This window comes from Passer domesticus, chromosome 3, assembly GCF_036417665.1.
Source record: "Passer domesticus isolate bPasDom1 chromosome 3, bPasDom1.hap1, whole genome shotgun sequence".
NCBI lineage: Eukaryota > Metazoa > Chordata > Aves > Passeriformes > Passeridae > Passer > Passer domesticus.
In genome coordinates, this window is record NC_087476.1 from 32,126,366 (window position 1) to 32,152,583 (window position 26,218).

Consider the following 26,218-nt stretch of genomic DNA (forward strand, 5'->3'; position numbering starts at 1 on the left):
ACTCAGATCCAGGATAGTCACATAATAAGCATCGAGATTCAAGACACATTCTGTCTGTGTATAATTTAAATGAAGCCTCAGTCTTTGGAGTTTAGGTAAATTGAATTATGTCTTTAAATTATGTCTTGGTAATAATGTCTTGCAAAAGAATAGACTGTATGGTGGAGAAAAACAAACAAAAAAATCATCTTCAGTCTATGTTCATTGCACATTGTTAGAAAAGATGTGAACATGCCTTTCTGAAAACGAGAGATCTGCCAGAGGACTTAGTGATGAGTTGCAGTCCTTAATACAAGCAATAGTAGTTTAAATTAATATGTAATGCAATGTTAGGAAATCTGTTGCTGTAATTATAAGATTTTTCTTCTCTGCTGATCAGCATTCTACCAAAACCCACCAGTTTCAATTTTGTGGTTGGGAGACTTTTTTGTTTATTACCAGATGGCTGCAACCATTGTGTATTCAAAGAAACTCTTCAACATGTCTTTATTCCTCTCTGTACCATTGTTTTATTTTACTTTGAGCCTCTTTCCATTACTGTAAAACAACATCTCATTTAGCAGAGCAGCAATTGATGCTGCTGCATTGCAAGCTGTCTGTCAGGTGATTCTGCAGCTGCATTGTAGTTCACCTTGGAGACCACAGATAAACAATGCTTCTGGAATCCAAAACCAGTGACACTGCTGCAGAGAAGGAATACAAATTCGATTATTTTCATTGTACTCTTGTTTTCAATATTATGATTGCCTGGACCCAATTACGACAGACTAGATTTTTTCTAATCAAAATTTAGCTCACCCTTGCTTCTGTCTGTGCTTATGATATGCATACAAATGCCTCACCATTTAGGATAAAAAAAAATTGACTTTATTCTTTTCAGGTTCTTGTTTGATAGTAGTGCATTCACTGGAATATACCCAACTAGTGAAGGGGAAAATTAAACCTATGGATAAGCAGTTAAAAACAACTATTAACACAAAACTAAACAGCTTTACTCTAGTGCTTGCATTGTGTTAGGAGCAAGTGTATGGAAGAAAGAAGATTCTGCCAGTGAATAGCTTAATGGCACATGACACGAAGTTGAGGATTTTATGGAGCTATTCTTTAGGTCCTGTAAGTGCCAGAGAATAAAATCAAGATGTCACAGGAAAGTCAAAGTTTTGATGGTCCTGAAGGGAAGACATTTTTTATTTCCTTGCTTACATATATTAAAACACAATCATTAGGCAGAGAGGGAGTTTATATTGTGTTAGCATTATATGGATTCTATTAACTATCACTAAGTGGTTGAACATTGCTTGAATATAACTTGAAATTTCTAGAACTTTTCTGATAAGGAATTAATAGACAGCCAAGAGAGAAGACATAAGAGGCACTTAAAACAGCATTTTCTTTTTCAGAATTCCAGGCAACTCTAAAGCAAATAATCTCAGAAGTTTATAGATCAATATGTTAATAGATTAAGCACAAACTGGAAAACAGAAAGATTAATCATTTAAATACCCACCTACAAGAGGCAGGAAAAAATACCTGTTATTAGGAGGACATTAATCTGGCCAACATATTCAGGAGGCTTTATGCTGCCAGTATTCAGCGTTTTCTAGAAAGTAAAACAAAGAAAAAAAAATTAAAGTTCTACAGGCAAGAACTTTGATCTCAATTTCTGTTCAGATGAAAATAATTTTCACAGAACTAATAATACGTGATAATTTAAGTGCAAATGATCAAGACTTGATTAAATTTATTTTAAAAAATTACAAACAAGCATTAATCATGCTCACAGTTAAAGGTCAAACTTCACAGAGCAGAAGGCAATATGCTGAATCATTTGGAAAAAGAATTCAAACAGAAAAATTGGAAATAAATTAGTTGTAGCTATTTTTTTGCATTGTCTTCCAAGATCAATTCAACTCCATGTACCATTTGTGTGCTGACAACCTACTTGACATTTGCTTTCATGAAAGAAGACATAATTTTATCATGTTGCTGTTATCATTGGTAAACAAATCTGCAATAGGTTTAACATCTGACTATGGAAAACTTCTGTGCACATTGTGACTGCTCAGATCCACAACTACTTTCCAATAAATCTTTGCTTCTTGCAAGTGCGAAGTTTACCTTTAATCCCTATTGAAGCAAATAAAAATTTCAGCTAAGATGAACTCATATGCTGAAAAAGTGTTTTCCTCCAGTATCAGTATTTATTTAACAATCAAATCCTTTATATGTATTCTATCAATATTTGCTCCCTAATCACTGTCTTCTTTGATCAGTAGACAAATGCTCCACATAGTAGTAAGTGCATATTTAATTTTATCATAAGAACTAATCATTTTTGCCCAGAAGGATTTATTCATCATCATTTTGCACAGTTTAAGAAAGACAACTCAATTAGTTTTTGCTTGCTTACTGATAATTCAACTCAATATTTTCTAAATTATTATATTAGGAGAAAAATATATGTCTACAATATGGCGCTTTGTCTTCAATCTCTCTTGAAGGCTGGTACTACTTTAACCTTCCTAAAGTCCTCTTGTGAGTTTCAGCTCTTCATTGGTCATATCAGAATAAGCACCATGTATTGCTGTTTAAGCAGTGGCCTCACAAAAACATGTGTAAATACATGACTTAATTTGTACTACCAACTTTATTTTAGCTATTAAAATGCCTTAGACTACACATAAATCTGAAAGCTTCTTATATTATGATCTACTGAAAACACTAAATTTATCCAAATAAATATCTTTAATGAAGTGTAAATAAGCCATTGTCAAGCACTCCTAGATAAATCTCAAATGTGTTTCTCCCTGGAAGAAAGTTAGTTTGCTGTGAAGTCTTAGGAGGAGCTTTACAGGCTATGATGAGAGAAAGAGAAAGGTTTTAGAAGACTGCTAAAGCAGTGAGTTTTCTTACTTCCTGGGAATTCCTAATAGGACAATGGTCAAATTGTGTATATTCACATTTTTCAAGTTTTAGCAAATCTTCTCATGTTTTGAAATGAATTTCACAATTATTTTGTTTCTTAGCAGTCTTTAACAGTTTTATTGTGTTCTCTTGCTGGACTTCCAGTTTGGGAATTTTTGTCTATAGGGGATATGTTTACAAGGCAACTTCTGCACAGCTGTATATGAATTCCTTGGGGTAACATCAAAGCACTGTTTCATAGATATTCTCTGAAGCATGAAGGATAAGAGGAGACAGTGGAAAAACATGAAATAAATGAGAAGTAAATATCTCAAATAAATAGCAGTGGATTTTGTCTACAACAGGTCAATATATATTTAAAGGACATAATTTTTGTCTGCTCCCTATGGCATCCTTTTTCTTAAATGGCAAGACAAATTGCTAGAAAATCTCCAAGATCTTTAATACACATTTCTCACCAACTGTGTGAATGTTTGGAGACTAGTTAGAGGCAGATAAGAAACCTGAAAATTACCTAGCCCATTGTGTACTTTCTTTTCAAACACACAAGACAGAATTTTGAAAAAGGTGGTATAGCTGTATTTCACAATAAAATGTATGCTAGCATATAACTCACATTTTCCTTTATATAGCTTGAATGTCAAGACTGCAAGCTGTCTGCTCTTGTAAAAGCTTTATCAGGAAAAAAATGTATAAACAATGTTTTTTAAACATTCATTAAAACCAATAAAGAACAAAAATATTTCTTAGCAATTTTTCATGGAGGGCAGTGCTACTGGCAAGATTCTCAGAGCAGGAATCTATGGCAAATGGGTGCACATGCATAGTGCTGGAGAATCAAGTGGTCTCACAGATACAGGGCAGATCACACAAGAAGCAGGCTGGAGCTAAAACCGTGCCTGCAGAGAACAGGCCTGCTTTCAGTCACATTGCAGTTGAACTTAGATAAGCAAATAAAGAAGCTTACCCAGCAGGGGACTGTGTTATCGCTGCCATGCAAAGTCTTTTTCCACTTTCTCTGCAATGCTTGTCCTTACTCCTGTGTCCTTGCACTCCTGATTTCAGTAGTCAAAGCTACTTGCTGCAATTGCCTAAAAATCAATCAACAATTGCTGAAATTGCCATCTACATAGGTGGAAAAATACTGTAAACCTCAATGACTTCAGAGGTTTTTTTCCCCCTGTACCCCTGCCAGTGCCCGCAAAGAAGCAGTACTTACTTATGTTGCCATCTCCAGGGAAAATCTACACCACAGAGTGGTACAGAGACACCTATTTAGCAGAGACCTTTGCTGGGGAAATACTGCATGGAGTCACGTTTGTGCATGGAAAGGTTGTGCCAGATATTGCTATATCTGGCCAAACTGATCATAACTGATGTGCACTCTTGTAGTTACTTTTATTAAGCTCTTTGGGAAGGAGCCATGACACAGAGTAGAAAATTTTCTTGCTGGTTTATTTCTCTGGAAATTGTTCCTGAGAACTCCTTTGGGAGTAGTAAGTTTGGAAGGGCTTCCTGACACTAAGGCTTCAAAAACCAGAGGTGGACAGTGAACCCTATCTTGCAGCATCAAGACCAGTTCGTCTTGTCATTTAAAGTACTTGTCTCATTGGGGAGTAACTGCTGAGAACTGCACCTGGTACCTGATGGAGGAAGGCTGACTCATACATTAGAAAAGAGACCACAATATTAAAAATACAAACTATTCAGCAACCCAAATCCTGGTTGGGGATTTTTGCTTGTTTTTAAATTAAGATTACAAGGTAGATATTAAATTCTCCCTCCAGATGACTTGTCAGTGTGCTCCTTGGTTTGGGTTTTTCTTTTGCCTTCTAATATCTTCACAAAGGATATCTAGGCATTTCTTGGAGAGTAGTGTAGTGCTTTAATTGTTCATGTAGATGAAACTACCATGTGCTGGGTTGGAGAAAAGGTTTAGTTGCAGGGTACCAGTTCTGCTGTGCCAATTGGCCTCAGCATCAGAAGATGATCACCATTTCATTTTACTTACTACAATGTACCTGTGTTGCCTTTGTGCAACTGTTATAGTATCACCTACAGCTGAGTTAGGTTACCAGCATCTTTGGAATAAGACAGTTCTGTAAATTATTTTGTTTTGTGGGAAAAAACTCTCCTGTTTTACATTGGATAGATGTTTCCAAGTGTTCATCAAATACCTCTCCGGATATATTCAGCCATACTAATTTATTCAATAATTCAGCAATTGAGTTTTTATTTTAAATCTTCCTCTCAAGCAAAACTTAAATAACGTGGTGTCAGACTTTAAACCAGTGGTTTCCCTATTGCTCATGTTTCTCAGAAAACCTTAATAAGGATAATATATTATGCTTGGATCCCAAAGAAGGAACTGGAAAACTGTATTCAGTTCTTGTTTTCTCCATCCTCTACCCCTGCAGAAAGCAGACTTTGACAGCAGATATATACTTTATAGTACTAGGGAACTTGCAAGTTTCTTTCTGTAGAAGTTGCCAATTGCAACAAATTATGCTCAGGTTTATGAGCAGTGGCCGCTGGAGACTGAACTAAATTGGATTTGCACTCAAATCCCACAGCCATGCCTTCTTAGGAGCAGCTGCTGCTCGCATGATGGTAGGATTTAAATATGTTTATTTATGATATGCTAGAAATCTACTTCTGTAAACAAAAGTATTTTCATTTGGAAGAGGAAAAAGAGGATGCCAAGAAGCAAAGCTACAGGGACTGATGGTTGCTGCTGCACAGTATCCATATTTTCTAAATAAGTGTATTATTAATTTAATAGAGCTTTACAAAATTCTGCCAGTATTGCATGCTGATGTTCAGATTGTATGAATTGATTAAGCTGATGATCAATAGCAACCCATTTTCTATATTTTCTAAATAAGTGCATTATTAATTTAATAGAGCTTCACAAAATTCTGCCAGTATTGCATGCTGATGTTCAGATTGTATGAATTGATTAAGCTGATGATCAATAGCAACCCATGTCTTTCCAACTAAATTAAAAATTCAGAGTAGGCATCCTGCAGAAACTTGAACACCTAGGAGGAAGGGAAGTAGTGCTGAAGCAAAAGTTGTTGCCTCTTTTCACTCCAGTTTGGCCAAAATTCAGGGATTCTTTTCTGTTTGGATGAAAAGTTCCATCTCTCTTTGATGTGAATTTGTTGATTCACAAAGGAAGTGAAATGTCTTCTTTGTCTGAATGGAGAGCATCTAGTTTCTTTTAGCTCCAGGTATCTTTCAAGCACTCTTAGTTAAGACACATCTTTATAAACTTTTGCTTTTAAACCTCAGAAATGTTGGCAAATTTCTGTTGGACTTACTAAGCAAATCCTGACTTGGCAGAGGTATTGACTGAAGCCATGTGGGGTGATTTTCAGCGGACTGGCAAAAGGAATATTCTTGTTAAAAAAGCTCAGCTCTGAAAAATGTTATGGTCTTTTTGCAGAGTCAGAGGCCAATGGAACTTCTATAAGCAAGGATAAAAGCTTTTAACATTTAAATAATTTTTCTGGATGGGTTCCTAGCTGAAATATTCTGAAATTTCTCCATTAAAAAGTGTAATCTCAGGCAAACATCTGGACTGAAAAATTTCTGCTAATTTAGTTTTGCAAGCTTAAAAATATTAGTAAGCAAGGTGTTACAGTGGAAAGTCCCTGACATCATTAGGAATGGGTGGTGTCAACCAATGTGCATAAGGGTCAATAATTATTCTATAATGTATGCAAGCACAAATGAAGCTCAGTGACAGCCTTCCAAATGGAGTAATCACATGATTTGTAGGAACTCTTAAGCAAGCCTAACTGGAAGCCTTGCTATTTGAATAAGTCAAATTGAGAGCTTTTACCACTATGTGCAATATTTGCTAGTGAAGGGTTTCTCTGCAGCCTGCTGTCTGCACTGTGCCTATGGGCCTCTCTAAATCACTCATTCAACGTTGATGACAGTCTTCATATACTGAAGGAGGAATTTATTTTTTTGCTCATGTTACTGTCCTTGGAGACATAAAACTATGTTAAGTAAAGCTATGGCAAATTATGGAGTTTCATCCTTTTAATGGTTCTTGGTTTGTTTTGGTAACATTGTCTATGTAACTGGTTCTCAGAACCACAGAATCACAAATTATACTCAGTTGGAAGGGAAACACAAGGATTATCATGCTCTTAGCCCTTTACAGGACATTCCCAAGACTCACACCATGTCCCTGAGAGCACTGTCCAAATGCTTCTTGAATTCTCTCAGGCTTAGTGCTGTGACCCCTTCCCTGGGGAGCCTGTTCCAGTGCTAAACCACCCTCTGGGTGAAAAACCTTTTTATAATGACCAACCCTAAACCTCCCCTGACACAACTTCAGGCCATTCCCTTGGGTTCTGTCACTGGTCACCACAGAGAAGAGATCAGTGCCAGCCATTCCCCTTCGCCTCATGTAACTCAGTTTTCTCTTCTCCAGGATGAACATATTTCCAGTTCTCTCACAGTTTTTTCTCCTGCCCTGTCAGCCTGGCAATGAAACTGAACAAGTTCCACTTCATGACCAAACCTCTATCTATCACAAATCTATTTATCACTTCATTTGAATCTAAATTTTGGTTTGAGAGTTGTGACAAGGGATTAGGAATAGCTTCGCCTCCTATGCAACTTCTCTTGTATGAAAGAAAGAGGTGAGATGAGAGAAGAAAAAAAGTAGACTTTTATATGACTTCATCTAAAAATTGGTACCTGTCCTCTAGCTGTCTTGATCAAATGGTCTTGTTATAGTACATGGGACTCTATTACTTGGGGCAATGATCATTTTTTAGACTCTTGTCTTAAAAGCTTCTCTTAGGAAGGCTGAATACATAGAAGTCCCTTCTAAATTTGCATCGGTTTGTTAATGGAAAACGACCAGATGCAACCAAGGCATTGCAATATATCTTCATCAGAAAACAACAAATTTAGGACGATAACTTAATGGAAGTTATATCTATGTATATAGGTAGGTAGGTAGGTAGGTAGGTAGGTAGGTAGGTAGGTAGGTAGGTATCTATCCATCTATCTATCTATCTCTAAACAAAACCACAACAAATGGGGATAAACCTAAACTGAAAAGTAGAGACTGGGTTCCTTTTCAAGACCTACTGGTAGAAAACAAGATGCTTGAGTCCAAATCCAGGAATTATCTCAGATTTACTGTGTGACCTTGGAAAGGTCAGCTGGGCCCTGAATTAACACAAAGGGTTGCAGACCTTCCTTTTGGCAGTAATGACATCCTGAGCAGCAGTGGGATTACTCATACATGTGCTTAAGGGTTTTGCTGAACAATGCCCTTAATCTCTCTGAGCATTAGTTCCTTGTCCACACCAGCATGCACAGATAACACTGCCTCTTCCCAGCCAGCCTCACACTCTGATTTAGATTTCCATTTTTTTTATGGCCTGGACTGGTTATGCAATGCCTTTTTGAGTATATTATTTAGCATGAACAAGGGAAAGTGCTGAATTCTGCCCCTGGAATGGGCATCCTTGGATGTACAGACAGACTGGGAATGAGGTGCTGGAAAGCAGTGCCAGGGAAAGGGACCTGGGGATCCTGGTCAGTGGAAAATTGAACATGAGCCGGCAGTGCCCTGGCAGCCATGAGAGCCAACCCTGTCCTGGGGGCAGCAGGCACAGCATCTCCAGCTGGGCAAGGGAGGGGATTGTTCTGCTCTGCTCTGAGCTAGGGCAGCCTCACCTCAAGTGCTGGGGACAGTTCTGGGCACCACAATGTAAAAAGGACATAAAACTATTTGAGAGTGTCCAAAGGAGGGCAACAAAGATGGTGAAGGGCCTTGAGGGGAATCTGTGTGAGGAGCAGCTGAGGGCACTGGGTCTGTTCAGCCTGGAGGAGACTGAGGGAAGACCTCCCTGTAGTTACAGCTTCCTCATGAGGGGACAAGAAAGGGCAGGCACTGATCTCTTCTCCTTGGTGACTGGTGATAGGACTCAGGGGAATGGCCTGAAGCTGTGTCAGGGGAGGTTTAGGTTGGGTATTGGAGAAAGGTTTTTCACCCAGGGGGTGGTTGGGCACTTGAACAGGCTCCCCAGGGAAGGGGTCACAGCACTAAGCCTGAGAGAGCTCAAGAAGCATTTGGACAATGCTCTCGGACAAATGGGGATGTGCCTTTTGGGGATCACTCTTGGGGAGGGTGCAGTGCAGGACCAGGATTTAGACTTGATGATTGTGGGATCCTTCCAACTCACCAATTTTTTGATTATGTGATTGTGTGATTTTTTTCTTTCTGCTTTTAAGCTTCACTATTGACAAGTAAGTTGGTAATGTCTTATTTGGAAGGATCAAGGGAAAGGATGCTTACAAAAATGTGTAAAATACAACCGCCAAGAAAATTTTTTTATGAAGCCTTTCTGTTGAAAATTTTAAATAGCCAAACCCGTACACATTTCAGAGCAAGGACTCAGTTTAATGTAAATTGCTCAGTGACGTTTTCTTACTTTTGTTTGCAAATTCTTGATGCCTCATTGTTTTGGTAATAAAAAATAAACTTTTAAAAATAATTTGATTTTTAAAATATTCAAATTTAAACTATTTTATTTAAAAAAAGTAATCAAAGTCAACAGTAACAAAATAAAACAACTTAATTGGCCTAAAGGTCTGTTTCTCAGGTTTTGTTTGTCAACATTTCTGGAAATTGATTTTAGAAGCTGATTTAAGATGTAGAGATTCTTCCAGAGGTAATTTAGTTTGAAACATTTTTCCAGTAACCTACCTAGAGGTGCTGGGAAAGCTAAGCTCTTCCAGTAGAACTTAACTAGAGACTGGTGGTGCACCTACAAGTAAGAAGTACAAGCATGTTTTCTGTACTATCCTAATCCTGGGTTAGCATCACTGTCAAAAAGGTATAGTACTGCTAAGAAAAATGAGAAAATAAGCATAAGTCTCAAGAATTATATCTGAGAGAGTTACGAGAGAGAGAGAGAGCAGGAAAGGAACTAGATCTCTCCTATGTTTCTTTGTGTGACCACAAGCCTTAGGTTGGCTTTTGTGTATGAATTTCTGAAGGGTGAAGGATTTGGAGTTTGGCCCCATTAGGAAGGTATCCTTGGAGAAGCCACTAAACCAACATCAGAATAAGAATAAATTTTCTTGCTCAAAGTTTCTTTGCTCACCATGACCTGAGTGTAATACACCTAAACCAGGTAAGAATCAAGTCATGTTTCAGATATTGTGCAGAACTTAACTGTGGGATTAAAAGTCTCCCATCATTAATTGCCTACTAAAAAGGGGTTAAGTTGGATTGCTCACTTACTGATTAAATAGCATCTCATTTAGCTCTTAGCTAATTTAACACAAAGCATGTCCTTATTTTTCTGTTGGGTTATTTCTACATTCATATGGTATTTCCCACCATATGCTGTACCTATAGTCTCTTTTTATATGCTCTTTTTGGACACTGCTGTTGTATGCAAATGCTTTAGCAATTTACTGGCAAAATCAGCTTCTGATTTACCGGTGGGGAAAAGCAGAGTGCTAACTGAGTTTTTGTTTCTCCTCATTGCCCTGGCTCAATTACAGCCTGGTACTATGAAATATTGCAGCCACTGCTTTTCAGCTGCACTGCAAATCTCTGTTTTCCATTCAGTGAGGGTTGCAAATTTTAGCAGCCAAGCAAGCCTTGTACCACCCTTTTGTAGGTACTCCAAGTAAAACAGTAAAGTAGTGCTTTAGTCTCAGTCTTTCTGCTGGGGTGCTCAAGTAACAGAACTTCAGGTTCGTTACAAAAAATACTGTATTTTAGACAAAGGTCTGATTCACAGTGTGCTGAGAGTAATGTCTCTCCTTTGTCCTTGAACAGACCCAAACTAAAACAGAATAAAAAATTCTGTGCTCAAAGCATCTCAGTGCCTGAACCTGGGAACCTCCAAGCCCACACATGAAACTCTGCTACTTAAGCTAAGCAAGCAGCTATGCTAGGTGGTAGCTGGAATAAACTGCTCTTCTGTGGAGTACTCAGAACACAGGAATGAGACATAGAGCCTCCTATATTACAGGCATATTACAAAGTTTAACATACACATTTTTTAAAAGCCTCACTGGGTATACCTTTGCTGTTCTTCAGTTGTGGGAGCAAGAGAAATGCAGAAGTGTGTGAGGGCAGTTTACAAGGCTGCTCCACTCAGCCAACAACCTGCTGAGGCACACACCACCACCCGTGAGCCCACGGCAGCCTCAGAGCACAGCAGGAGCAGCGCTCCTATTGCTGCCATCAAATGGTTGATCAACCTGTTCTTGAGTGCCACTGTGTGCAGACTAGAATATGTGATATTCCCTCCCTCTCCCTGAAAAACATTTATATAAGGAAACAGTTACATAAAACAAAGAAAGGCCTCAGCAATTCTTTCAATCCATGGAAGTGCATCAGCTGCAAGAAGGAAATAATGCTTTGAAGACACAGGACATCTGAGAAAATTATTCTTGATTTGTTTGGATCAATTTGGCCTTGAAGTGAAATTGCTCCTTATTCAACTGACAAGAAAACACTAAGGAGATGGCTGCAGTGTTTTTGTGCTCTTGGTGTCAGCTGACACTATGATTTTCAGAAACACTGGCAGCTGTTTTAATGGAAGAAGTGAACAAGTGAACTGAAATGACATCACAATTACAGATAAATCTAGTGAAAATAGTGCCATTCTTTGCTATTTCACAGGCATTTAATTTCTGGAGGAAGAGGTAGTCTGCTTTTCTCTGTTGAACAATGTATTCCTTGTGTTGATTGATCAATTTATACAGAATGCCACAGCTTTCTCGAGCTGGAGTGCTTGTCCTCCTAAATCTGTGTCTAGAAAATTATTTTCTAAAATTCATTGAGATTTCTAAACCATATTAGGTCTAGCATGAATAATTAAAAGAATATGGCTTTATGCAAGACAGAGTCCATTAGACATTTTCTATATGTGCTTGTGTCATCCAGAGCTTCAGGACCCTGTCCACTTTAGAAGCTCTTGCATTTACTGCCCTGATATTAGTAGGAAGCAATGATACAAAACAAGAACTAACAGCTAAACCACTGTTCATTTGTCATTTTAATGTTTTGTTTTGTGTTGCTATTTTTTGTGTAGATTAGCTGGTTCCTGTGCTGTGTTAAAATACTACCAGATTTCTTACCTATTCTTCTCTAAAATGTGTTCCTGGTATATCACAGATGCTGCTGGCTGTACATTGTATGTTGGCTCATGTGCACCACTGCACATGAAACTGTGTAGGTCAGTGCTTATCTGTACAGACACCACAGCAATCTGTGTGACTCTGCAAGGGTTTGAAGCCTTGTTCTGCGGATGACACTGTACTGCTCTGTGAATAAATTCAGGTGAAGAATTCTAACGGAGCTCACTGGCTGTACAACTATGAGCCAGTGAGTTTGGGGTAAGAAGTTTCTGTTTAGATTTACAATAGAGCAGGAGCGCCTTGAATCACAAAGACTATATCCTGAAATAATAAATATTCATAGGTATTTAATGAAAAACAACTGAAATAGCGGTGCACTGACTGTCTTAAAAGCAGATCCAATTATACAGTTTGCCCAGAGTTCAGTTTTGGGGGCTGGGCTTGCTTAGAAAAGGAGCTGGAATGGGTTATTTCCATCCAGAGGTCTCTCCCAGCCTACAGATTCTATGACATAAATAACAACAACTCTCTAAGAGTTCAGTCACGAAACACTAAAAAGATGTTGTTCTTGCTGTAGTCATCTCTGCACTTCTGTGGGAGATGGGATTCCCTGGTAACAGGAAGGCTGGTTACTCTAGAGCTGCCAGGTGGGCTGCACTATTGCACTGTCCTGCAAGCTGCCCCTGAAAAGTCACTTGGGCATCTCTGCATCACACTCCAGACAAGCACATGGAGCCAATGTAAGCTTGGCATTGCATTCAAGCAAATGCACCCTGCTGGAATCTGGAGCAATGTGTGTGTGTGGCTAAGGCTGTGTGTGTGTGGCACAGCCTTAGCCATAGGGCTCTGCCCAGAACTGTCTGGATGAGCTCGGTGCTCTGGTTTCAAGTCAGTGACAGCCCTGCAGAGTGGAAACTGACTCTGCAGAGATGCTCATGGGCCTCCCTGCATGCAATTTTCTCCAACAGATCTGGGGACAGAGTGAATACAAATTCCAGTCTGTGCTGTGGCACAGAGACAGCCTTGGTCTTCAAGGTTTATTGGCACCGGACCTGCTCTGGGCAAACATGGCAATACTGTTCATCAGATGTAGCTGGCAGTGGAAGCAAGGCAGCTGTGTTCAGCACTGAGCAGCAGTCTGCAGAGAGCCAGGTTGTGATGTTTGTGGTGTAACAAGTCACTTATCATGAAATAACCTGCCCATGATAGTTAGCTGTCAATGAGAAATGCCTCAACTTTTCATGTGATGTTTATGGCAAAAGGAGCCCAGGCTTGCTGTTCATCCACAGTGCCCCCATACTGAATGGTCTTCTGGCACAAGTCTAGCTCCACCTGATTTCAGGCAAAGAACTTGGGAGTGGGACATGCAGAAGGCCTGCACTGCATTGAGCTGTGGCCTCTGCAAACAGCACAAACTGACTCGGAAAGGCAGAAATTTCCAAAAATATCAATGAATTAAGAGAGGTGGTACTAGTTGAATTAAAATATTGAATTACAAATATATGAGAATAAATTAGCTATACTTAACATAAAGAGTGATTGGGCATTGGGATGGGCTGGCCAGGGAGGTGGTGGAGTCACCACCTTAAGGTGATCCTTAAGGAAGGACTGGTTGTGGTCCTCAGTGCCACAGTCTAGTTGATAAGGTGGTGTTGGGTCATAAGTGAGACTTGATGGTCTCAGAGGTCTTTTCCAACCTAGTTAATTCTGTGATTTTGTGTAATTACAGTGAATACATTCCTAGTTAGAAAACTGGACTCAGGTTTAAAATTTGTCCTGCTCAACAGAAAAATTCTTTTAAAGGTAAATGTGCAATTCCAATTTCAACTTCAAATGAAACTTGACATAAATCACAAATTGATCACTTCTCTCTAATTAAGTTGTTCATCATTTCCAATCATTGGACTGAACAAAAGCAAAGGGTTTGAATTAATATGTCATATAATCACATAATTATATTAGCATATTTGCCTTGAGAAGTAAATACAAGATTAAGTGATAGTTTTTTTTTTTATTGGTACTTTAAACTATGCATGGAGTCATTATAATTGCAACCAATCTCCTCTGATTCCTTGCACACATGGATAGTAACAAGTTTTTAATTTGCAGCTTCTGTAGATCCTTCATGTTGCAACAAAGGTAGAATTTTAAAACATAAAAGTTACTGTAAAAATCCCCAGAGCATATGGAGGAGCTCAGAAATGAAAGGCACTTACAGGCTCTAAAACTAACTTTGTGCTAGAAGATAATTTTGATTTCAAAGTGCCAGCAGTCTTTTCAATTTGCATTTATTGGATTTCACTTCTGTTTGAATGCCTGTGTCTGAGAGTCTAACTAACAAATATTGTTTGTTTTTAGTAATTTTATTGCCAGATTGCCAGATGTTCAAGAATCAAAATTAATGAATATTCTGAAATGTGTTATAATGACATTAATCCTGAATAATCTGAATGTGATCTAAATATAGAAAAAGTAATGATTTTATAAAACAAAATACCTTTAAAAACATTTCTATGGCAGTAATAATTTGAGGGAACACTTCTTCTATGATGTAGGGAAAATATAATAACATAAAATTAGGATATTCATATTCAAATGTGAAACAACTAGTGAAAACCAAAATCTTAAATAATACAATGTTTATGAAAAGTAATCAGTAATTTTGATCTGGATCTTAATCTCTGGAGATGTTAACCCTCATTTTCCTCCTCAAAAGTCAATTGACATGTAAATAAAGAGTGCAATCTCTGTTGTATTGATTATTCTAATACTATTGTTTGGCATAATTTGGCTTTCTCTGTAGAGAAAACTGTGTAAGAACTCATGGGTCTTCTATTTACTGACTACACCAGACTGATAAAAGGAGTCAGAGTGACTCTACAAGGAGATTTTGCAACTGTAAATATGTGCAGGGAGCTTATTTGCTCCGGTTTAAGTAGGCATGATGAGGCAGAGCTGACCCAAAGCTTCTCAGAAGTGTGAGGAAACTTGAAATCTGTCACCTCAGGATGATAAAGATAAGGCTTTTTACTCGTCATAAACGGCAGAAAAATCAACTGTTATGCTGATGGCATGGTTTAGGGAAGCTGGAAAAAAGCAATGGTGAAGGCAGAATAGAGCCAGACCTGGGTAATGAGGAAACATCTTTCTTGAAGCAGTCTGCTACCAGATGCAGCCACGTACCCTTGTGTCTGTCTAGGGGAGGCCCTATCTGTGCGACAGCTTTAAATGTTTATTTGAAACAGATTCATTGAGACTAGTCAATACAGATGTGCACAGATGTTAAAAGAAAAAAAGTTGCAAGTAATTTGCTGCATATTTTCTTTCTGCTGTGTTCTGAAACAGGAAAAGTGCTAAACAATTTCAAGAATAATATTTAGAGTTATCAGTCATGCTAACTGCACGTTTCTAGTCTGAGCGCCTAGACATACATTTCTGTGAAATACAGCAGCCAGAGCTGTTCAACATTTTCAGTAATATACTTCCATCATTCTGCAGAAAAAAAATTAAAGGAAGGAGAATTGCTTTTCTTCTTTGAATTCCTAATTTTGTTCTTCCTTTAATTCCTAATTTTTCCTCCATTATTTCCTAGGTGATAAATATGTCAAAATATTTTAAAGAAAATAAGATGGGACCTGATGCCTAGAATTTCATTTCCTGTTTTATCTTGGATGTGGAACAGTAACAAGCAAGGAAGGTGGCAGCAAAAATATTTAGCAATCTCTTTTTTTCCATTGCCAAAGTATTGCTCTTTTCCCCTATTGATTTTCTGTCCCAGTCACTGCTGCTGACCTGATTTGCATGAAAAGAATTTTCTTGTTTAAATAAATATACCTGAAATGGTCAATGTTAACCATGATGGAGGGACAAAAGTTGATATGAAAGGAAGAAACATAATTTTTGTTAGCAGTATTTGAGTTTTGGATGAAAAAGATGAAAGGTTTGTTTTTTCCCTTTGCTTAGGGAAGCAACAGATAAAGCATACAAATTCATTTGTAGGTGAAAATAACACTGAGAAGTCTCAGACATTGTGCCTCTTCAGCTACTCATTTCCCCAGCCTGGGGAACCCTTGGGAGAGGGCAATACAGAATATGTCCTCTACTAATAAGACTTTTGAAAGTACGTCTCTGAGTAAAGAAATCTTTCAGGCGTCTTAGACCCAAAACATTTACTGAGCTCATTATTCTTTTTCAAATCAAAAGAGATTGGATCCACTGAGATACAAAAAGAAAAGTACAAGGATCCACAAAAACTTATGTAAGACTGTAGTTATTACCTTACTAGTCTACAATATATACAGAAATAAATAATAAAAATTGTTCTGATGAACCTTAACTTACTCCTGATTAAATTATATATTTAACCTTAAAGGTTTTGAATTACACTGCAGCCTTTTATTCTTCCTTTTCTTTCGTTTTTCCCTTTTTGCCAATTTAATTCCTTGTTTGCAACTTTCCCTTTCTGAATCCCTTTTCCCATTGCTCCATCACGTTTTCTGTTTTGATGCATTCAGGCATGTTATCCTAGAGGCATTATCTGTTTTTGCAGAGTTGAATATATTTTACCACTCTGCATTAAAAATAAAATACACTGCTGGGAAACTTGCAGCATTCTAGACCTCATTAGTTTGAAGTTACATTTATTTGTTGGTGTTAAGGTAGTTAATTTCATATTATGTTGTCAATAAGCACAATAACTAGTGTGGGGTAGGTGCAATGCAAGAGTATTAGGCAAATACTAGTGAAAATAAGACTGAAATCTGATTAAAATTGGCTACACGTGTCTTGCTCTTTTCATCCACAGGCTATGGAGGTGGCAACTGATGCACCTTCATTTTCCTGCACATGCTTCTGCTCTTTTCACACCAAAATGGATTTTGGGAACAGGGCTAAGGGAAAAGATAACTCTATGGTAATGCTGGAGTAGAGGATGAAAAAATAAAAGAAGTTGAACAACTTGTAATGCAGGGTAAGGGATGGAATAATTTTCTGATGTTAAACTTGGTAGGCATCAGAGAGTCCAATGCCAATATAAAGCAGAATGAGGACTTCCATTCTGACAAATGCTTTTGACATATCAAATTCTATACAAGATTTCCAGGATGTTATTTTTACTGATAGTAAGAACTCCAGCTGAAGGTATAGGAGTGCAAACCAGTTTACATGTTAGCATAACTTGCAGCCATAGCTACAGCATTTACAGTGCATGAGGCTTACTAAAAAACAGTAAATCTAGAACAAAAGTGCTTTTGCAAAATACTACAGTTTCTTATGGACTAACGGGTAGACAAAGTGCATTACCTCTAAGTTCACCATTTTATCACAGGCAGAACTGCACAGTTTGTGTTTGCAAATGCTTGGAGTTCTGATGATTCCATACACGTTCTGAATAGTTCATATACCTCTACATTGGTGAATACAGATTACTAAATTGAATCCTTAATACAACAATGTAATTTTAAAATTATAAAGATGCAGTATTTATCAATTAAATGGTGATGACATATGGGTTGTTTTTTTTTTTTAAAGAGATGCCTTCAAATAACTCAGAACTAAACCATGAACTTTGAATCCAGGAATACAATGTACAGGTTTTAATGCATAGGCTTATAATATATCAGTGTCAAAGGATTTAATATAAAAGCTTTAATACCAGAAGGATTTATGAGATTGTGAGCAACATTAAAAATGAGGTACAATTAAATGGAATTTAAACTTCATCTGTCTTGACATGGTGACTTTAAAAAGGGAAAAGCCAGATATTCTGGTGTTGATGCATAATGACCCTCAATTTAAAAATGTATGTACTCATTTCACTGTCTCTGGCTTTATTTTATATCATTACCTCTAGTTATATTTTATGTCTTGTTTCTGTCTGCCTGAGAAGGTGTAATTGCTCCCCTAAAACATTTATATTGACTGAACTGACTTTATCATCTAATGAATCAACAAAGCACTGGCTCAAATGCTTAATATAAAGGATCTTGAAGTCAATGGGACTTTAATTAAATGAATGTTTAAGGGCTTCATTGAAGGGCTTGAATTGTTACAACTTACATAACTGATATATTTTTTGTTACCTTTCTGGACAGTGATCAGCTCATGTCACCAAAGGCATCAGGTAAGAGCCATAGGTTTTTTTGTTTCACCATTAGAAAACAAGAACATTCTGTGTCTGTATCTCATCTTGGAACTTTTTTTAATTGACAAAATTTACTGCTGGATTTTTATTGCGTTTCATTTTTAAAACTATGGGAAGTACTGCATTTGATCAACTGATCTCTCTCCTTTTCCAGATCGATTCATAAAGGCTAAACTGAGTGGTTTTTTGATGTGAGAGAACAGTTTCTGAGATCATGGTAATTACAATTTTTGTTTTACTTCATGTGTCTTTTCAAAACAGGAAACCCTACCAGTGTAGAGGGAACCCTGGTACTAAAACAAAAGTTTTACTTTGAAATGGATTTTAGAGAGTGCAGAACTAATGTGAAAAGAACTGAGCATGATCAAGGAATGTGAGTGCCTAAAAATAGACATCCAGTGACATTTTAAAGGATGTAGGGTATCTGAGAGACCTATTAACTGACAGATTAAACTGACAGATGCTATTAGTCCTACAGGAGATGCATGCCTTTCTTCTGTGGTAGATGGCATCCACATTTTACCTCCTGATACTGGATTGACTTGGCTTATATGCTTCCATATAAATCTTGCATCAATAATTATTTGTCCTTCAAAACACCAAGTTTCTCCTATGAAAATATTGACAATAGGATGCCAGCCTTCATCTGAAACTCTCAAATTTGACAGCTTTGCCACATTTGTTCATATGTAAACTTGGTTATAGAAAAGGTCCTTGTAGGGCCTTGATGCTGTTGGTAAAATAACAAGTCTTCAAAGCATTATTGATGTATTAGAAAGATTAAAGCTGACACAAGAATCTCTTTAAACAAAAGAAATAAAATTTTTGAATAAACCTTTTATAGACTAGAAGTTCTATGACAACTATCGCTACTCAACTAGCTCTTTGTTTTTACTTCTGCCAACTCATATTCAGATTGACCTTTAGCATCACTATTTGTTTAGACACAGCAATTTCCAGTAGCTGTCCAGCCTTATGCTTACCCTTTTTCTCTCTCCCTCCTCGTGTTCTAATTTTTAGAAGAATTACATTACACATTGTTGGCCTTGACTGTATCCTCCTATCTTTTCATAAATTGTTTCATCAGTACATAAGTCCAAGCATTGTGCCTGCTGATTATGAGCACTCTCCCTTCTTTTAACTTGGGGGGAATTCTGTGAGTAATGTGCAGTTGCAAATTTATGTACTTTGTGCCACATGCCTTTCAGGCACTGCTTCTACTGGTGTTTGTCAACAGCACTCTTTTAGACACATATTTTAGTCTTTCTGAGTTCTTCCATTTGGTCTGAGTAAGGAGTGTTTCAGAGCACAAAAATATCAGATTAAGAAAAGCCTGTTCTGATGTTTTTCAAGGAAGACTGAAGTTATTAACCATAAACTAAAGCTTCAATCAGGAACAAACAGTCACAGTTTAATCATTACCATTACTACAGATCAAAAGGAAAGGAGGAGGGAGACTCTCATGTCTGTGTTTTCATGTGTCCGTGTTTCTGACAGAGAAGAATAAACTTGATTAAAAATGACAGATGCCATGGATATCTCGCATTCTACTTTTCTTTGTCCTTTCTGCTCATTATCTGTCTGTTAGGGTATTCCAAGGGACTGCAAGAGCTCCTGCTTGTGCCAGTGCAATGAATGGCTGGATGAACGGTTAATCACTGAGGGAATGACTGGCCACAAAACAGTAATCATATAACTAATGCCAATGCAAACTTCCAATGCACAATCCCCCATTATTTACAGATTAGCTCAATGAGACAGAGGGAATATGCATCTGCAAAACTATCCTTCAGTAAAGGGGTGAGGGATCCAGTGAGAGCACACTGTGAATATTCATAATTTGGGCATGATAAACAGCACAGAAGCTGCCAAATAATTTCAAGAGCCCAGAGAGCTTTTAGAAAAAAGTGAAGATTAGCTGCCCTCATCTCTATTGTTATGAGGTGACTAGCTGGAGACAAGAGGCTCTTTGTTCTCTTCACAGTCACATGAAAACACTATGTTCCAAGGAGTCTGTTCCAAGGGAAGCTGACTTTTGTTTTTAACTTTCCATTAGATAGCATCAGGTGTATCTATTACTTCAGGATCGTTGGTTTTTTTTTAATTTTATTTTGCGATCCACATGCCTTCTTCAGGTCATACAGAAATCAGTATTTCTGTTTAAAATTAGGAAAAACAATTTCCAAATGTGACCTGTGTAACTACTCCCACGTAACCTCCTTAAGCCTGCATTCAGACAAAGCAGGATTTGGGGCTAGAAATTCACTGTTTCTGCATCATCTCATTGGATAATCACCATTCAGAGAAGCAACTGAGTCAAAACCAGGACTTTTTGCAGATGGAGACACATTTTTTGTCTGTCTCAACGTGACATGCAATAGTGGCATACTGTAACAGGAGATATTGCAAACCTAGTACAGGCTTGTTATATTATGTAGCTTGTCTCCTCAGATGCCTACATTTGAAATAGCACTTAAATGTGCTACCTATTCTTAAACATTTGTGACTGCAAGGTCAGCATGCCCTGGGATCTCGCTGGTCATTCCAAGCTCACAGAGCTGGACATATATCTGCCTAAGCTGAGCACAGAAAGACACAAAGGGCTAAATAATATGGTCTTTTTCATGGCAACAGGTAATTTTTCTGGTTTCTCTGACACTCTTGTCTTCTTACTATTACTTTGGCTGTGAGTAAGCTATGCTGATCTTTTGTACAAAGTTTTTCTCTTCAACCTCTGTTGTGTTATGGGTGTGGGCACATAGAAACAACAAACAGACGTGAAGAAATTTTCTTTTGAGGATTCTGTAGGTTATAGGTATTAGAGCTGTCATTGCTGCAAGCATTAACTATGTTAATGCCAAATTAACTTTAAAATGAAGAATGTAATTATGTCAGTTAGGAACAGGAGTAAGTAGAAGGAAAAAATAAAAATGTTGGAGAGAATTCAAAGAAGAAAAGATAGGGGAGAAGGTGAGTAAGGAGCAAAGGATGTAACACAGGGATTAATAGTGAATTCTCCCTCTCTCAAAGGGGAAAAACACAGTAGTCAGCAGGTATCATTACAAGACCTTTAAACTAGATTTGAAGGGAGAAGAGAGAAAAAAACAGGCTTGCTAAAGATAAGCCTGGGGTGGCACACCAGTGTTTGAGGGACAGTGTTGGTGAGGCCCTTTGGTGGTCTGCTGTCTCAGTGGGAATAGGAAATGGAGACCCATGCAGCAGCAAAGCTGCAAGAGTTATTTAAGGGTTAGAAGCCACAGATACACTTGAGAATGGTCATATTAGGAACTGTGTGGGCTTCTCCACCCAAAATGGTGGTGGGATCAATCACCCAGCTGAAGTGCATCTATGCCAATGCATGCAGCATGGGCAACAGACAAGAGGAGTGGAAAGCCATGGCACAGCAGGACAACTGTGACATAGCTGTCATCATGGAAACATGGTGGGATGACTCACAAAACAGCAGTGCTGCAATGGATGGCCATAAACTCTTCAGAAAGGACAGGCGAGGAAGAAGACATGGTGGGGGCAGCCCCCTGTGTTAGGGAGTGTCTGTATTGACTGGAGCTTAATGACAGTGGAGATAAGAATTGAGTGTTTATGGGGAAGAATCAGGGGGAAGGGTAACTAGGCAGATATTCTGGCAGGAGTCTGTTCTGACTACTCAGTTAGGATGAATCTTTTATAAGCAGCTGGGAGAAGTCTCACAATCCCTAATCCTTGTTCTTATGGGAAACTTCAATTTACCAGATGTCTGCTGACACAGAGTCAAGCATGTTTTCTGAAGGAATTAATGATATTTGCTGGAAATACAAACCAGCAGGGAGGAAACAGTTCAGGAGGTTCCTGGAGTGTGTGGGAGATAATTTCCTGTCAGCTGGAAAAGAAGCCAGCTGGGGAAGGTGCCCTGCTGGACCTGCTGCTTGTGAACAGTGAAGGACTGGTGGGTGCTGTGATGGTTGAAGGCCTCTTAGTGGTCATCCAATGAGATTTTTCCATTCTCATATGGAATGGGAATAACAGACCAGACAGTTGCCTTGGACTTCTTGGGGGCAGACTTTAGTCTCTTTAGGAGTCTAGTTGACAGAGTCTTATCATGACAGAGGCCATTTACAAGAAGGTTCAGAAGGAGGATTTAGGGACCTCCAGGTCTCTTGGGCTGACCTGGATGCTGGGGAAGGTCACAGAGAGGATTATCTTGAGTGCCATCACATGGCACATGCAGGACAACAAGGGGATCATACTCAGCCAGCATGGGTTTAGGAAAGGCAGGTCCTGCTTGACCAACCTGACTTCCTTCTATGACAAGGTCAAATCTGCTATGCTTAGTCCCCTTATTTTTCAAATTACAGAAAAATGAGCAGCAATAATCTGTGGAACAAGGTATACAGGTGTTGTCCTAGAAGGGTCACATCTACTTTTCATTTGAGCTTGGTGAAGGCAAAGCTTCTTCTAACAACTCTCTCTGACTTAATATGTAAATTATTAAGCAGCTGCTGGCATGATTTCCAAGTGATTTTCTTCTTTTGAGCTATTCTGCAGATTCTCAGTTATGCTAACATTTCTGTACTTCTGAAGTCTCAGTTTTATTTTCAGGCAGTTTGATTAGTCACTCCTTTTAAGCCACTAATCAGTTTTTGTTTTACATCTAGTTGCTTCAGAAATCATAGTTTTTTTCCATATTGAAAATTAGTATTTTCTTGGCCCCACTGCTGTATTAATTTCTGTTGTGAATCATCTTATTGGAGATAGAACTTGCCACCTTGTCTGTGATTGCAAAGCTGTATCTCTATTTAGCACTTTTTATATGTGCCTATGGTTTCATTTAATTTCAGAAATGTTGCACTTTGACTGGAGCAAGCTCAGGCTTCCCAGCTGTCCATGCTGCTCCAAGCCTGGCTGTGCTATTTCTGCTCTTGTCTTGTGAAGGCCTGGTACCCATGGCTTGTTCAGATGCTGTGCTGAACTCACGGCCTCTTCCTGCAAGATACAGAGGCAGTGTGGCCAGAAGCAGGACAGCAGTTTTGAGGGAATCTCATTTTTGCATAAGTCCATGCTTCACAGAAAACACTGTGAGAAAAACAGTTAAAAGTACTCTCCTGGCACTTGCAGACATCAGTGCTCATTTCAGGCCTGAAATGAATTGGCTGCACTTCTGCAAAAGCCATGGCAGATGGATCATGGCTGTAGATGAGCCATACTTACTTACCATGGCAATTTTGTGCCATGAGGCTCTGGAAAAAGTCACCAGAAGCATCTTCCATGCTGGCAGCAGCTGGCTGTGGGCATAAAACTGTGAGATGTAAAAGCCTGGCTGAGGTGCTCTGTCCCAAATGTTGTGTCATATTCAGTGTTTACTTTCCCTTGAGCACACTAGAGCACAATTCCCTGAAACCTCTTGAACAAAAGATAATTAGAAGGGGTCTTTGTATAAAGCAGGCTCCCAATGAATTCTGCTGTGTATTCAACAGTCAAGGGGGTAGATTTCCCTTTCCTTTCCTTGGAAAGTGAGGTGCCAGAAGTTCCCCACTCAGCCTAACCTAAGCATGCTCACTATGATACCCAGACTACCTTTCCTCGGAATTCTTCCAGACCACATGAAACTCAGCAAGAAGTCCTCTATTGCTACATTTCTGTTGGCTCAGCATTCTTAAGGTGGGATTTAGAGTTGATATTCTCCTCTAACGCATCGAGAAGAGACCAGACCAAAAAAGATGCCCTTTTTTTCTACAGACCAGAAAGACCAAATATGTTTGTCCAGCTGCAGATGAGCTGTACAGATGAGTTGCTGTCACAGACTAAAACAGCTCATGCCTCAAACATTGATGTAAAGTCTTAAATTGTATAAAGAAAGCCATTCCTTCCTAAAGGATGCCTGAGTGGAACTTTGGACTGAAAAGTCAAACTATTTGATTACACAAACAGAAACCCATTATTCAATCACCAAACCTAGCAAAAAACAAACAAGGCTGGAGAAAAGTAATGCATCTATATGAGAACCAGACCCAGCAGCCATGGTGAGAGTCACCTCTGGCTGAATTTGGGGTGGGGGAGACCACAGCCCACAGAAATCAGGTTTACACAGACTCCCCCCCCCCCCCCCCACTCCCTGAAACAAGGTGGGGGGAGGAGGTTTCAGGTGTAAGCTCTGGTCAGAGGCAGTGATCACCCATACTCCCTTACACTGACTGGCCCAGCTATGGACTCCCCAACCCCACAAGCCACATCCACAGGAGCTTCATGTGAGAGGGCAGCTGAGGGGGTGTCACAATCCACCAAAGACCCACCCCGAGTGCTGCCCAGAGGCCTTGCACCACAGGACTGCAGGTAATGCAACAGACCCTGTCTGTTGCAAAAGACTGCCCCCACCTACCCGCCCTAGGGGGACATACCTGGGCATTGTCACCCGACCTGAGTGTATTTTAACTCCCAGCGTTCTGTGCTTTCGGGGGACCTTTGCCACCAGGAAGACCAGGTGGAGTGGATCATTGGAATGCCAGGGGGATCCATGGAGCAGTGATACTCTATTCTGTCTCTGTCAGTCTCATCCTGTCCCACTGCCTCTTTTCTGTTTCTCTCTTTCTTCCTTTCTTTCTCATATTTACAATTAAATAAAACCAATACTATTGACAGTGACATATGGTCTTTTTTACACCTTAATTTGGGCAGAGGCACTTCTAATAACTTTTTAATAACTGGATTTTGACAATTGCCTACCTGACAAATATCATTACTTCCTTCAGAAAATGTATCTCACTCTGTGTACCACTAAATTGAATGGTACCTGAGTCAGGAATTCCCAGGCACTGGATAGGATTACACATGTTGCAACAGGGCTGAGACAGCCCCTTAGCATCATTTTGGCCTCACTGCCTAGGGTCTCACCAAGTAATTTCTGACATAGTCAGGGAGTTACTGCATGTCAAGCGACATTTCCATTGATGCTTTGGATCATTTCACACTTTTGGGGAGTGAAACATACAACCGTATAGACATATGCCACTCTGGGCCACCATGTTTTAGGAACCTGACTGTTCCCTAACTTAACTGGTGAAGAATGATTTGGGTGAAACATCCTATTTACTGGCCGTAGCCTCTAGGTCCAAACAGGGTTGTTTTGGGACAAACATGAAGCCAGAACAAATGAGAAATGGTCACACATTCTGAGGGAACCTGCCATTTTGTCCCAGAGGCAATTCTGAAAAAAACCAGAGACGGACATTGTGACTCCAGTAACGTGGCAATAAATATGTGACCTAGAATAATTATTGTGGTTCTTGCTACATGAAAGTCTATCAATCCTGGCTTCAAAAGTGATCTTTTTCATGCACCATAGTTTAAACTCCTGAGACACCTTGGCCTGAACTATCCAAACTCTTGTACTTACCACTCCAGTAACAGGCAAATGTCCCAAAGGCCTTGGATTGCATCAGCTTTCTGAACGCCTTAGAATCCTAAATGAAATGTAACAAGGTAACAATCAGCTTAACTGAACTGTGTCCTTCACCCCTCTACTCACATGTGAACCTCTAGGAAACTCACCTGGCAAGTTCAGTCTTGGTGAACTTTTAGGGACCCAGAACACAACTCAATAAAGACAAAAACCCTTTTCTTCTAAATATGCATTCACAAATAAGCATTGCATATATTGATAATCTCTTGTTCCAGAAAGAATCAAAGTGCGTTGGTGAATTTGGACTTTTATACTTCCCTTTGATTGGCTAAATATGCCACTTTAGCCTACAGAACTCAGTAGGGATCTTGCTAGCTTCCAAAACACCAGAAAACTGTGATGCATGCTAATTTCCCTTGTGCAGATAAGAATGCACACCCTAATTTGGAATTTATATTTGTGAGAGAAGAAACCTGTATTCAGCAACAGAGATGAGGGACATCAATGTGAAAATGAAGCCAGGTTTTACCAAGAGGAACTAGAGCTTTTGATAAACTGTATAATTAGAAAAAACTGTGAATGTCATTTCTAATGTAAATGCCAACAAGAACTCTTTC

General features: G+C 38.9%; 3 long non-coding RNA genes across 3 annotated transcripts; 1 reads left to right on the top strand and 2 right to left on the bottom strand.

Annotated features, from left to right (window-relative positions):
* Positions 1-514: 514 nt before the first annotated feature.
* On the bottom strand, positions 515-25,914 carry LOC135297993 (uncharacterized). The gene is made up of 4 exons (XR_010359947.1): positions 25,596-25,914; positions 3,893-4,016; positions 1,531-1,600; positions 515-683 (listed from the first exon to the last, which is right to left on the bottom strand). It is a non-coding gene; the product is annotated as an uncharacterized LOC135297993 (long non-coding RNA).
* On the top strand, positions 21,554-24,396 carry LOC135297991 (uncharacterized). Its single transcript, XR_010359945.1, has 3 exons — positions 21,554-22,591; positions 23,044-23,863; positions 23,942-24,396. It is a non-coding gene; the product is annotated as an uncharacterized LOC135297991 (long non-coding RNA).
* LOC135297992 (uncharacterized) lies at positions 22,920-24,489 on the bottom strand. Its single transcript, XR_010359946.1, has 3 exons — positions 24,392-24,489; positions 23,418-23,487; positions 22,920-23,188 (listed from the first exon to the last, which is right to left on the bottom strand). It is a non-coding gene; the product is annotated as an uncharacterized LOC135297992 (long non-coding RNA).
* Positions 25,915-26,218: the final 304 nt, after the last annotated feature.